We start from the raw sequence: 14,675 nt of genomic DNA on the forward strand, positions 1-14,675 counted from the left end.
CAGCTGTTATCTGTTGGGTTCTCCCTCATTTGACTTGGCCCTCAAAAGGCCAATGCTTGAAGCCCTTTCCTCTCAGCCAGGCATAGCTTGGAATGTAATCAAATATGAACAAGGGAAGAGAGATCACAGGAGCAGCGTTCTGAATTAACTATTGCGTGATGACTTACAGGTATCACGTTTCATGTATCGCTCAGGCACGGAAATGATTTTTCTAGAGACGGTGTGTGAACAAGCTCTGAGGGTTTTTTTTTGTTTTTTTTAACCGATTGGATGAGCTGCTTAAGCCTTTTTTCCACTGGACAGAAAACCCACCGACACCCACCAGCATCTGGCTTTGGTCTTCAGTGGGGAAGGTCACAATCTGCATTCACTCTCAGGATGAATGACTCTGGTGTTTATCGGCTCCAGAGATGGAAACATGACTCCCAAGTGGACAACAACTGATGTTACGCACGTTGAAGTGAATATAGAGTGAATAAAATCAACAGGGATTTTGACAATTACTATATTTGGTTATCGTACAAAACTTACGACCAATATGCACTCCTCAAAGACAACAGTTGTTTGTCCAGTTTAGCTTTTTACAGCAACCTTCCTGGCATGTAGATACCTGTATATCATGTCAGCCGCACCATTACAGAGCCAAAGCCAACACACGGTCACTAAGACTGCACATTTATACATTCGCTCCAATGTTCACACACACACATACACACAGTATATATCCGCAAGTAATGTAAGCGATCCCCTTTGAATGTTATAATGAATGGTTTTATTGAATTATACATTGAAAAAATGAGCAATGTGCCTTCAACAAAGTGCATTAGTGAAGTTTAATGAATCACGAGACCATAAAAATGTGGTCTCATTGACCCTTACATTTGTCGTGGTTTCACCCTTACCGATGACATGTTTCCACTCAGATGAATTGCAGATTCAAGTGCCTATACTGTGGCATCTCAACTGAGCTGCTATCGCTGTCCTGTGCAGGCAGCGGTCTAAGAAACACAAGATTGTGCACTAAGCACTAAAAAGGGGACGCACGATCACACGCGGTAGAATGTTCTTTCACACAAAAACTCTCATTGATCCCCTTTAAAAGCAGTATTCTGTGTGTGTGTGTGTCCTTTCTCTTGTGTGCATGCATGTGTACTCGGTGCGCTCATGAATAGGGGAGGATGAAAGGGAAAACTGTAAAGGTCTAAGCGCACGGCATGGTTCAACCAGACAGCTCAATCTCTTGATCTGACCCACCCCACCCCACCCACACACACACCAAACCCTCTTTACTATTTCAAAATCATTCTCTCACAGTCTTTTTTTTGCACCACTTATGTCCCATACTACCTACATTCCTGTTGTTTTCCATGCTCATGTAGCAGCTTGAATAAAAGGAGACAATCAGGGATCCAGTCTTGTGCGAATGCAGCACAAATAAGGGTCGACATCATTTTCACTATCTCGCATCAAACATAAAGTTTTTGTGTGTGAAAATGCATGGACCAGCAATGTGAAGGAGAGAAGGGTGGAAGGAAACAGGAGAACAATATCTAAACAATATGCTGGAACACATTTTCTTTAGACCGATCATTTGTGTGCAATTTGTCTGTGTGCTTGTCTTTGTCTTTGTCTCCTTTCAGTGTTATGTTTTAAGACAGGGTTGTAACAACTGAATATGTTTCTATGCATGATTGCTTTATTATAAAAGAGTGTCTATGTTTGTTTTGGCTTGCGGCAGCACATTTGCACTATGTGTACATGAGAGTTTAGTCAGGCCTGTAGTGGCTCATAAGAGCTGACAGCTTCTTAATGAAGTGGTGTTGTACACAACAGGATATCATGTGATGGAGCACGATTTACCTACTAATCTGTATGATCGGACTGCCCCGACACCACTTAAAGCCTTTGCACACTTCAGAGCGGAGCAGGGTTTGTTCCTGCACATGTTGAGAGTTCCGGTATTCTACCTAATTTATCTACAGACCAACATAAACGCCTGTCGCAGCCATCGGTTGATCTATTGGCCCGGCCTACCCATCATTCACTCATTAGCAGGATGGCGCACAGAGACATTTCTGTCACTTATCAATTCAGCAGTGAAATCTCCACCCAATTGTTACCTGGAGTTCTCTCTGTCTCTCCCAACCACACACACACAAACATTAACACACAACTTTCCTCTTTTCCCAAATTCCAGATACATAGAAAAGACTCTAGCATAATCTAGCAGACATGTGGTTGCATGTGTCTTCGAGTGTGTGGGTCCGTGTGCACATACAGCTTGGACAAATGAGCCAAGCTCAGTTAAATGGCTTGTGATTAGGACACATTGGCTTCTAATTGCCTCTCATTACCATTTGAAAGTGAGTGGCGGCTGGAATCAAAGGCTATGATGGTAGTGGTAAAGTGTGTTCGTGTGCGTGTGTGTGTGTGGTAGGTGGGTGGGTGGAACAGCACATCTGATTCACAGTGGCATGACCGCACATAGGGCACCATAGTTTGGTTTCTGAAAAATGTTGCACTTGCTTCTCTTACAGACCTACTACCCTCTGTTTACCTACCTTGTACAATGAAAGCGTGTCTATCTATATCTATAGTTGTCAGTTCAAATCCTAAAAGACCTGGTGTTGAAGTTGAACTTTTGTTCCATCCCATCCCTGAATTTCCTTTCTAATATCCTGAAATGCACCGTTTCCACTCAGCTCCGCCCACATCTGCAAGGCAATAACTGTCACAGCACCAAAACTGAACTGCCCTTTTCAAATTCACAGTGCAGCCGACTATGGCCCACACACCATCCCCACTCCTCTCTGCCTAAACACTGCTTTTAACATGGTGTAAGCAAGACACAGGAACTTGGCATGGGTCTGGAGGAGATAAATAGCCTAAATTGTAAACATGCTGCACTGCTCCATTCACAGTTGTAACGTAAATGCTACCTTCATACTCACCATCACACAAACACATGTTTCCTCTCTATCTCTCAAATGCACTCTTGCTAACGTTACGCACACCACCGGGCCACCAGGCTTGCAATCAATGGCGGAAACTCTTGTCCCGTCACCCCAAAAAACACATGAACTTTCTAGTAAACAAACACAACGTGCGCCGCCATGTGAATCTTTCCCCCGAACCATCACTACTGAAGTTGTATCTCCTTCGTGTTGCTAACTTGGGCTAGGCAGTGGGATAAATTGCACACGGCTTCTCAGAGACAGGTGGTTCTGTTTGTTTATAAACAAATTTATGTTAATCACGTTGTTATTTTTCTTATTACTTGTGCAGTGCAGGTGTGATTTAGCGTTGTGACTCCGTTGGCTCAGGTTGCTGATCTAGTTACTTTTTAATTTGCCAGAAGGTGTCATAATGACAAATGCCAGTTCAGCCAGCTTGCATTAAATCTCAGCGGTTTAAGCTCGTACACTGCACCGGAGCTCCAAATTCGGAAATCGAGCCAACACCAATGGTGTCTCATTAGTCATCCTAAAACAATTTTGTCCTATTGGCATGACCAATTCTGTACACATTTAGTTGATTAATAAGCAGTTCTCAATTAAAGTATAATCATGTGTAAGTTACTAGACGTGGAAGGTATTGAAAAGACATTGCAGGTAAAACAAATGAGGTAGATTGTGACCATTTTGCAGATACAGATAGTATATACTTTTTGGAACTTGAAGCAAAAGTATTAAAACCTCATTATGTTTAAGTCTCATTAACCAAGATCTCGAAGACCACCTCATCATGGTATTCCACAGGGATTAACGCTGGGTCCCCTTCACTTTATCATCCATCTCCTCACTACCATCAGACATCAAGGCCTCCTGTTACAGCATTGATGCTCAGCTATTCATTTCCATCTAACCGCTTGGTTACTACCTCCGTCCCTTCCCCAAGTTGCTGCCTCTAAAACCCAAAGAAGCGGATGAGCCAAAGTCTCAAAACTAAAAAACGGCAGTGGTGTATAAAGTACCCAAAAGCCATACTTGAGAAAAAGTAAAGATACCTTACTGGAAAATGACTCCAGTAAAAGTAAAAGTCACCTATTAGAATACTACTTGAGAAAAAGTCTTAAAGTATCTGATATTTATTGTACTTAAGTATCAAAAGTAATTTTTTGATATTAAATGTACTTAAGTATTGAAAGTAAAAGTACAAGTAAATGCTGTTAATAAAAAAGCGAAGGGTCAGAATTTTGAGAATTATGAAGTTTATTCTTTTAAGTGCTGTGGCCACCATGACCAAGGACATGGAGCTGTGTTGGAAATAATTGGGTTGGCTGTGATCCATCCAGGAGCAACAATGTTCAACATAATATATTGTACATAAGTATACTTTTGCATCTACTATGAACTTATCATCATAATTCTCCGAAAAGCAATATGACACTATGAAGGAGTTGTAACAGTGCGTTTATAAGTATGCTCATTCCAACTAGAGGATGTAGAGGGCAAATGCATAATATTGTGTTCAGCAAAAAATATCCACTTGATGCATCAGGTCAGTGTTGTGAGAAAGGACACCTGCCTTGTAAACTCATATGGGCCTGATTTGAACACAATATGCAAAGGTTTTGCTCAAGCTGAATCTGCAATTGGGCGACTGCTCCCATCATAACTCCATCTGATCATCCACAAAATGACTCAAATATCAAAACATGATCAATACTAAAGCAGCACCGAAAGTAACAACCCAGTCATTACTGGAAACTGAAAAATGTCCTGTTCATCTTCAAAAGACAATTCTACTAGAATGTAACTTCTAATAGAATTGTTTTAAAGAAGCTACATTGTAATACAATGTAGCTTCTTTACATTCTATTAGAATGTAAAGAAGCTACAGTGTATAGAATGATTCTATTGAAGTTATTCCTTTTTTAAATGTTTTAGACGAGTCACTAATCACTTTAAAAGGGTGATTATAGCTGATTTAACTTACAGACATGAGATTGATCTTCTCATGGCACTCTCTTTATACAATGATATAAATTCATCCCCGTTTTATTGATATCTTACGAAAAGTTACTCCTCACTTTTCGTGCGTTTTTCCTGCAAAAGTCCAGCAACATGAGTCTGTTTTCGCTTGTTACATGCATACTGTCTTTTCAAAACAAACTTCCATCTTCACAGGAAACAACTACGGTTTAGGCGATGAAACTACTTAGTTAGGTTTAGGAAAAGATCGTGGTTTGCGTTAAAATATCTACGGAAGTGGCGTTGCTTAAGTACGGAAGTCACGTCACAAATAAATCAACATTGGCTTCTCGTTTCACGCACGGCACAAACTGCGGCCTCCTGGAGGAAACAACAGTGTTTGTTTGACCCATCCACCTCTCCTCATCCCACCCGTCCTGTGTGGAATTCTACTCGTGTTGTCGCTCGCTAGCTATAGCATATAGCATCCTGGGCATCACTGGGAATCAAAGCACCGCGGCTTTGAGAGCACTTGTTTTGCGCATTAACGTGATTAACCAATGATTTAACTTGCAAGCTAGGACCACTGATTCACCAAACCTGCTTGCTTGCAGTCTCTGTTCCACCACAGCCCCCGACGCTGGTCTCATGATTCATTTTGTTTCTAAAGATAGATTTGATTTTGTAGCGAGTAACGAAGGTTTCAGGGGAAATGTATCGGAGTCAAAGTATCAGTTTTCTTTGCAAAATGTCATGAAGTAAAAGTAAAAGTCAACAGAAGTATAAATAGTAAAGTAAAGTACAGATATCCAAAAAAACGACTTAAGTACAGTAACGAAGTATTTCTACTTCGTTACTATACACCACTGAAAAACGGGCTTAATAAACCAATATAATTACTACTGATCAATGCAGATGCTGCACACGGGTCTTTTTTAAAGCAATATTTTGGCAAGAGGACATATGTTTGGGGTGTACAGTGCATACAGGCAAGTGTTAGTATATGGATGTTCAAGCAACCTACTAACTTTTTACAGCAGCAGTCTGATGCAGTGATTCGTAACGTGGGGTTCAGGACCCCAAAAGGATCTGTGAAAAGTTTTGAGATCCATTACTTTAAAAAATAATTTGTTTGTTGTTTTTTTACAAACAATATCCTTGTTATTATAAAGATCAAGCAGCTGACAATGAATTTATCAATTTTGGTTGAAATATTCATTTTAACTTAAATATGTTGGTATTATATACAAACTTTGCATGTGAATTGTTTGTTATACCGAAATCTTAATATATTGAATATATTTTATAATTTCTATATGTTAAAATATATAACTGTGAGTATGGCTTTTGATGAGATATTTGCATAGTAGAGTAGCACCATAGGGTGACTGGTTAATTTATTGCTACGGGAGAGGCAACTCAATAGGTTTTAGGAATATGTACGGGTTTTTGTTTTTTTTTGCAATTGGCAATTCAATATGCAAATTGGTCATGCAATCTCAATCATTTGCATTGCATAATAGGAAATGCTTCAAACATGAGAATAATAAAATAAAAGACACAATAAAGTAAAACTTGGCGACTTATTTTGTTTTTGTTCAAATAGCAAATAATTATACAGACATCAGATAATGGGGAAGGCTTAAAAGTGTGAATGCGGCTTTTCATTAGTATCAGTTCATTCGTCCATGTGCTTGGTCTCATTCGGCTGCCATATTAAATTCATACTGTGAGTGAAAGCATAGGCAACCAGTTGGGAAGCATAGCCTACCCTGAGTGCAACTCCGAGGTGTAAACAGAGTAAAAATAGCCTGCTATCACAGGCTTCCCTACAGTCCCGTTATATAATGCTCCAAGCTAGGATGAATGACATCACGCGCAGTCCAGCAATCACAAACCCTATGTCCTTTACAACCAGCTGACAATGTAAAACACTCCGTAGTAGCCACGATATTACATACGCAACACTATTTAATAAACATGCAAATTCTCGCAAACACTGGACTAATGTGGACTGTGGTTAGTTGTTGTTCGCCTCTTTTCGCGAAGAGAAAAACACTTCCGCGATGGTGAAACGTAGATAAAAAACGCAATGCTTGCCTTTGACAGTCCGTGTCAGTAGGAAAATAGTTCAAAAGAAGACATTGCGGCTTAAAGCAGCGGTGTTTAGCGGTGTATGTCAATGTTAAGCGCTAAGAAATAGTCTGGAAAGAGCAAATGTTTGAGCCGAGGTCGAGTGGCGCAGTTACTGAAAGTACAGCGGCTGCCCGACACCAGCTCGCCCCGGCGGACGCGCTCCGCGCTCGGGCAGAATCGAGCCAAACCCCCGCTCTCTTTCGCCCCACTTAAACACTACTTTGCCTTCACGTTCCGGAATGACAAGTGCATACACACAAACCACGCACGCACCCGCGCCGTTTGGTCACTTAAAAAAAATAGGTCAGAGGGCGAAGTAAACATTTTCCCGAGGCTTTGGAGTAAACCGGAGCGTCAGCGCCACCCTGCCCAGTTCTTCCAGCCATTTTCTCTTCACAGCTTCCAAAAAAAAGAGAGAAAAGTGGCGTGGTGACAGGTCGCCTGAAACGAGTACTGAATGAACAGTTTTGTGCGACTTACTGTAGGGTGAAACGGGCTGCTGAGTTTGTGTCTCTCCTTGTTGCCAGGGCTCCCCTGCTCTGCTCCGGCGCTGACGGTGGGAAGCGTCTCTCCCCTCCTGATAATGTTTGCAGCGCCCAGCTATGAGCTCTCTGCCCCCACCAAAGAGAGCGAGAGAGGGAGAGAGAGAGAGAGAGAGAGAGAGAGAGAGAGAAGTTTAAAAAAATGGAGCAGTTTGTAACCTACTCATGCAAAAACATGACAAGGCTCGGAGCAGAGACTGAATTACGCATTCACTGTCAGTAGCTACTCGTGCGTGAGAGTGCACAGTAGGCCTGCGTATGCCATTTTTAGTTCAAGTGTGTTTGGATATTTTTGACAGCATATGGCTGCTGCATTCGTTGTAGAAAGTTCACGAGGTGTGTGTGAGTGGTTTTTATTTTTTGGGAATTTTATTCTAAATATCCACCATGATATTATAGAGCTTTCTTAACAAACCCTCATTCACAAAAAAAGTGAGTAGAAATAGTAGCAGAGCGTCTCCTGTGTTAAAGAACATTCCAGCTGCAAACCCCAACACCATAAGTGTAAGGTTAAGTACAACTTTGAGGTACTTTACTTGAGTATGTAAATTTTCTGCTACTTTTTCCCATTTAATTTCAAATGTCAATATTGTTTTTTATTCCTGTACATATGACTGCTGTTGTTTTTCTATTGGAGATGAAGATTTCACATCTAAAACATATGATCAGTTTATAGAAAATCAATGCATTGTTTACATTAATCTACCCAACAACATATCAATTACGAGAATTAGCTCCACCCCTACCTGCTACAACACTAAAATGCTGCATGTCGATGCATTACCAATGATAATCTAATAATGTAATACATAATAATATAACACTGACAGGTTGTCATTCTGCTCCACAATCAATATTTTTGATACCGTAAGTACTTTTTTCCTGAAAATACATTTGTAGTTTTCATTACCCTGAAGTGAGGTGTAAAATGTAATTGAGTATTTTCTAGTATTATTACTTTTGTCAAAGTAATAGATTTTAATAACTCTTCCACCACAGCATAAGACAGGATACACTTTATTGATCCTGTGCACAAAAATTTGATGGCAACAACAACGGCGTGTAGATAAGTAACCTTAAAAAACTAGATTATTATTATAAACATCTATTACAATACCAGGTATGGAAAACAAAAATAAAAGTTAAAAGCAAATTTTTTCCATGAAAAACAAAGCAGTCTCAATAAAGTCATTGAATACGGTGAGACTTCAATTTGTATTTGACAATGTCATTTTTAAAACACTATGTTTGATGCTGGGGGATACCAAACCGTCTTTACATTTTATGTCTCAGAGAGCTGCTGTCAGGAGGTCACGGCAAGCATTTGACGCAGAGAGCTGGAGATCTCTGGGAGAATCAGCTCAGCTGAGGGCGATGACTGAGAGTCAGCTGACAGTGACAAGGTGGAACATCTCAACTGCTGATAGCACATACACACACACACACACACACACACACACACACACACACACACAACCAGAAACATACAGTAATTCTAAAAAACGTGATGAAAGACGCTTACTGCATTACCGGATTCAGTTATTGCTAATTCACTTTAAGCTGCTACATTCATTTGGCTCTCCGTGGCTCAGTCACACATTCGACAGTTAAAAAGATCTGGGAGGTTTAACAGACATGACGTGCTATTACTCTATGAATCAAAATCATCCACAAAATTGACTAAAATACTGCTGCTGAAAAGCATTGAAATCTTTTTTTTTTTTTTTTAATCAATTGGACCTCTGTGACCTCTCCCAGATTTCCAATATGGCAACAAGCTCCTTCGCCTCCCCGTCACAGGAGAGTGCAACCTGACACTGACCCGTGGAGCCGAAGGGTGCACGAGGCTGCAGAGTGACAGACGATCTGAGATGTATCCCACTCCCTGCCAGTCACTCAATAAGTGGCCTATTGTCCGGCGGTCTATTGTGCCCCTGTCACATGGACGGCAATCAAAGAGACGGAGAGGTAGGCCGCCCTGTGTGCCAGGAGGCTAGCATTACATTCATGGCCTGGATGCATAGAAATGAAGAGACACCGTCTGGTGGTGAAAAGACCTTGATATTTGAATGGAGACCGGAACAACAAGTTTCAGTTCACAAACATTTATTATGCAAGCTGTATACATGCTGTTTGATACTTAAAGTCCCTGTAGTGCTTCCTGTGGTGTCACTTTAACACTGTATATACAGTATGAGTTGCCACACACACAGCATACTGTATGTGTCAGTTCAGAACTCAAGATGAAACAGTGAGCTGACAACATGTTTCTGAATGAATCACCAAGTCATCCTGATTTGTGATTTAATCATAGGGTTGCTGAGGGTCTTGCTAGCTCACAGAAGTGCATGCATATACTCAATTTCAAACACACAAGCATGTACTCGTTCCCGTCTTTACTCTCTCACACTCTGTCTCTCTCACTTTCGTCTCTGCATGTACACACAGGAATACACCTCCTCACTCTTTCAGTGGGTTGATGAATAACTTTTTTTTTTTTTTAAAGCAGTTGCAAAGGACCAGCAGACATGCACAGTTTAGGCAAAGTCAGTAGGGCCGTTTCCTGTCTGCCAAATCCTTCATTCAAATGACTTGCACCATTCAGAGATGAGAATACATAGTTGTGATTGTGTGTGTAGTGTGGTGTGGTTGTGGTGTAGGGCCATGGTGTGCTCGAGGGATTATAAACAACTGCTCCCAAAGGAGGAGCAGATTCTTCCAGGGTTGGGTTACTCCCTAGAGAGTTTCTGTGTTCTTTGTTTGAGGTGTGAACACACTCTGGGACGATAAAGTGCACCAGGTGTGGCATGTATGGTAAGAGCCCTGAGAAATTGAAGACTGGCTGTTTCAACCTGCATACCTGTATGGCTATCTGGTGTGATTAAATGACTCACATCTTTAAATGTCATCGCAGTTTTTAACCCCCAGCGATTAAAAAGCTACATTTTTGGGGAAAAGGGGGCAAATGGAATATTAGAAACATGATGCTGCAAGATGCATCATCACTGTCCAACCTATTATGGTATATGCTTCTATAATAAAAAAGCTGATGCCCAGTTTTCGTATCACTTCTTAAGCTCTGCTGACCGGGAAACCAAGACACAACTGTATTCAGATATCCAAATAAGAGGCATGTCAGTTAAGTGGATGTGTCCGTGTGTATGCACAAACAAGGGATTTGACACCTCACTTGGGATATGAATAAATAACACTTAAAACACACACTGAGGAAGATAAATAATTAAAAATCACTCGCCTTTGCATGCAGCTTTTAAGGGATTTTCAAAGATGTTAATGGCCATGGACATCTCTGCAGAGTAATGAAGTGGCACAGCGTCTGAAGTGTTTGCCACTTATCATGGTGCATTCAGCTATTGAGCAACCCAGCTTTTCAGACATTCAGATAGCCTTTTCTTAATTTCTATGTGAAAGTTTACCATTTACCTGTTCAGCCGGTGTGAAAATCCAAGCAGGAGAAAGAGTAGGCCGATGCATTGACATATCAGCACTTCAAATTCTCTGCTAAATCCAATCACGCCTTCCTTAGCAGAAGAGGAACGGTCATCCTGTGTGCTTTGAAAGTAGCTGTCACTTCAGATTTCAAGGCTGTGGTGTCTGCTGAAGCCTTCTCTCTCTGTGCACATATAGGGGATGGTGTTTTTTTTGCAGCTACTCACTGCTCCCCCTTTTGCTCAAATGTGGAAGTGTTTACAAGTTACAGGTACTAGAGAGAATCATATCAAACACTGCAAGAAGAATAAATGAAGTGTTTTTTACTTGTATTTTATACCGTATAGTAATATCCCCTTAGGAACAATACATGAATATCCACTGCTTCACTTTTAAACGGACGATGATCACCTTTGAAATGCTGTCATTTTTTAAGTAATAGATTATAACAGTGGTTCCCAACATTTTTTTTATCAAGATGCTCAGTGGGTGCCCAGCACCTACTGTCCGTGTGTCGGAGTGTGCTTGAGCGAGAAACTGAACCCCAAGTTGCTCCCCGGGCACTTTACAGCAGCCCACTGCTCCTTCAGATGGGTTAAAGGCAGAAGTCAAATTCCATGTATGTACATGTATGTACATGTATGTATATGACGCGTGTAATAAAGTTTAACGTTTAAGAGCAGCCCTGTCCGATGAACTCAAGTACACTTCAGGTCTGTTTTCAGCTTGTATCCACTATTTCAATGTTTATCCATTAATTTGAGATATTTCAACCAATATCCAACACTTTTAAAGGTGCAGTATATGGCATTCAGAGCAAAAATATTGCAGCAAACAACTATTTGTTGTTTAAAGATATACTGGAGTAATATATACCTGAGCAGAGAGTGAAGTTGCTCTCTCTGTAATCTGCTTTGCTTTGTTGACACAGCCCGGACGGTCTGCATGTGAGCGAGTCACATTGGCTACATGTTGCTGCCACTCTGCACTGCGCTCATACGTCAGTTTCAGCTAATAACGCCGTCCCGACCCACGCCCACCCTCCGGATTCCCCTCAGATAAACACTGTTAGCACCGTTAGCGCCGTTAGTTGAGACCCGCTGGGTCAGTCGTTGCCACAATTAGAGCCATTGAGAGGTAATAGATATGCTCCCAATCTGGTACATGGCCCCTTTAATTATTTCAACTGTTTATCCATAATTATAACTATTTGAACCGTTTGTGTGTGGTGTTAGTTGACTCAATATGAAGATTTCTACTACTACTACTCGACTATCCCCAAAGACAGTATACCCCCAAACAACGGCAGATCCCCTTCTGTAGGTTGTAGTTGTAGTCTATATGTTTGACCTCCCAACCAGAGCAAACATACACTGTATACACTGTGTAATCTAGTCTAGAGTCCAAAGTTCTATTGCGTTCGTTTTGGTTTTCATGGCATAATAAAAAAAGAACAACCAATAAACTAGACTTGACTTCTTGTACCCAATCGCTTCCGATTCCTCACCCGTACTTTTTCATATTGTATGCAAAACCAGCATCTGCAGCCTTTCAATCAGTATATGTAACAATCACAAGCTCGCTAATATATCACCATTTTCACAGTGTCTCTCTAACAGCCAAATCACACAGGCTTAAAGTTGCCCTTGCAAGTGTAATCCTACAGTGAATGCCTGCTATCGGCTAACCTGTTCTCACACACCTTCCCCACTCTGCGACAAGGGAAAACGAGCAGGGGAGGATTAGGATGCAAAGAGAGTTCCCTAATCTGTGTATTAGCAGCAGCCAATTCAATCAGGCTGTCTCGGGCAGGAAGATTTTGGGAAGTCATCTGGAGTGTCTTAATGTGATCCGTGTAAAACAGTCCAGACCTAATTCTAAAGGAGGAACATATACTTCAAAGTCCGGCCGGAACACACACACCAGCATGCACACAGTGTTTCTGCTCTCCACATGCATGCACACTGAGAAACATCTGGATGTTGCTGTGTTGCAGCAGATCAGCATTTCATTTGATTCCTCTGATGAAACAAAGATTTGTGGAAAGAAGAGAGTGGTATGTGTTCCCCTTTGCATGTTCTTAATCCTGGACCAACAACTTATTTTTAGACTGCTGCCTTTGTAGACGAGACTGCAATATTTCAGGGACACGGAATGTCGTACTTATTATAGAGACTCTGTACTGTTGGTTTACCCTTTCAACTTCCTGTTTAAACTGCTTTAAATGTGATGTCTGTGTTCAACCCTCGCCCCCCCCCCCCAGCACCTCATGTATCATGAATGAGAATGTCTCCTCAGCCATCTTTTCTGGTTTAATAAGGCTAGAAAATTCTCCTGCTACTAAGCAGGGACTTTAATTATTGACCAGGGAAGGGAGGCTCTCCAACACACTTCCGTAAAACACACAAACACTGAGTGTACACGCACACACACACATGCACACAAACAGTGGTGAGTGACATCAGGACAGGCCTTTACATTACAAAGTCACCAACCCTGGGGTCAGCGAGGAGTCAGCTGGATAATAGATGAGCTTGAAAGAGGCAGACGACAAATCTGAAGCACTCGACTTACCACCTGTCTATCTGCCTGGGTGCCTAATTTTCCTTTTTGTGTACGACAATGTGACTGTTAGAGGAACAGCGAGATAAACTGCCAGTATGAGTGACCAATGAGGGGAATGAAACTGTGGAGATAGGTGGGAAAGCTCAGGTGAAGGGAGAAAGATAACAGCAGGGAAGGAGCGAGTGGCAGGATCTGTAACTTCAGGAGAGTGGCGATAAGGCTGGTAAAAACAGAAACAATGGTCTAAATCCGGGTGGACTCAAATTCAAAGAGATGGGATGGGAATTTTTCTCTACGATAAATCACATTGAAAAACAAACAATCAACAGATTAAACAATTATTATGCTGGAGCCTCATTTATTGTGTTGTTAGAGGACAAGTGGAGCGGGAGGACAGCGGACATGGTGCAAATGCCCTGCCTTACCACATGCATTGATTACAAAGCGTCGTAGTCATCGATCGATGCTACTTCTGTGGCTTCATCTTCTCACCGCCATCATTAGCACCTTCCTCTGTGTGTCCCACCTCTGTGTCCACAACGCCCTCCTGCCTCCTCTCTATCTTTCCCTTTCTTTGCTTTTCCATTTCTCCCCAAAACTTTCTCTCTCTCTACATTCCCCTGTACTGCACGTTGAGGTTGAGCTTAGCTTAGCATAAAGTCTGGAAACAGCTAGCCTGGCTCTGTCATAAGGTAACAAAATCCATCGCCAGCACATCTAAAGCCCACTTAATAACACCTTATTTCTTGTTTGTTTAATCAGTACAAAAAAAAGTGAAGAAACTTTAATGTGCCATTTTACAGGATTTATTTGCCGTACTACTTCTCGACCAGGAACACTTGCCAGACGGTCTCTTTCTGCATTATTCATATTATATATTTCCTCTTTCATTCATCAGTGCTTTCCAGTTATGTTCTCTTATGTGAAAGACTACAGTCAGTGCAAGTTTTAAAGTGCTACCCTTTCACCTCCCCAGCTTTGAGAGTATGTTCAGCTTAATGCATTCATGTATGTATACAAGAACCTTGCAGTAGCGGTCTAATTCAATAACAACACTTGACAATGTGCT

General features: G+C 41.4%; 1 long non-coding RNA gene across 1 annotated transcript in view; it reads right to left on the reverse strand.

The window, feature by feature from the left end:
- LOC116387039 (uncharacterized) overlaps window positions 1-11,179 on the reverse strand; it is a 26,262-nt gene extending 15,083 nt beyond the window's left edge. Inside the window, exons 1-2 of the long non-coding RNA XR_004212997.1 lie at window positions 11,036-11,179; window positions 7,530-7,660 (exon numbers count right to left, since the gene is read on the reverse strand). This is a non-coding gene — a long non-coding RNA (uncharacterized LOC116387039). The remainder of the gene's footprint in view (window positions 1-7,529; window positions 7,661-11,035) is intronic.
- Between the last annotated feature and the right edge of the window lie 3,496 nt (window positions 11,180-14,675).

Source organism: Anarrhichthys ocellatus, unplaced genomic scaffold (assembly GCF_004355925.1).
Source record: "Anarrhichthys ocellatus isolate YVR2014 unplaced genomic scaffold, GSC_Weel_1.0 scaffold14, whole genome shotgun sequence".
Classification (NCBI taxonomy): Eukaryota; Metazoa; Chordata; class Actinopteri; order Perciformes; family Anarhichadidae; genus Anarrhichthys; species Anarrhichthys ocellatus.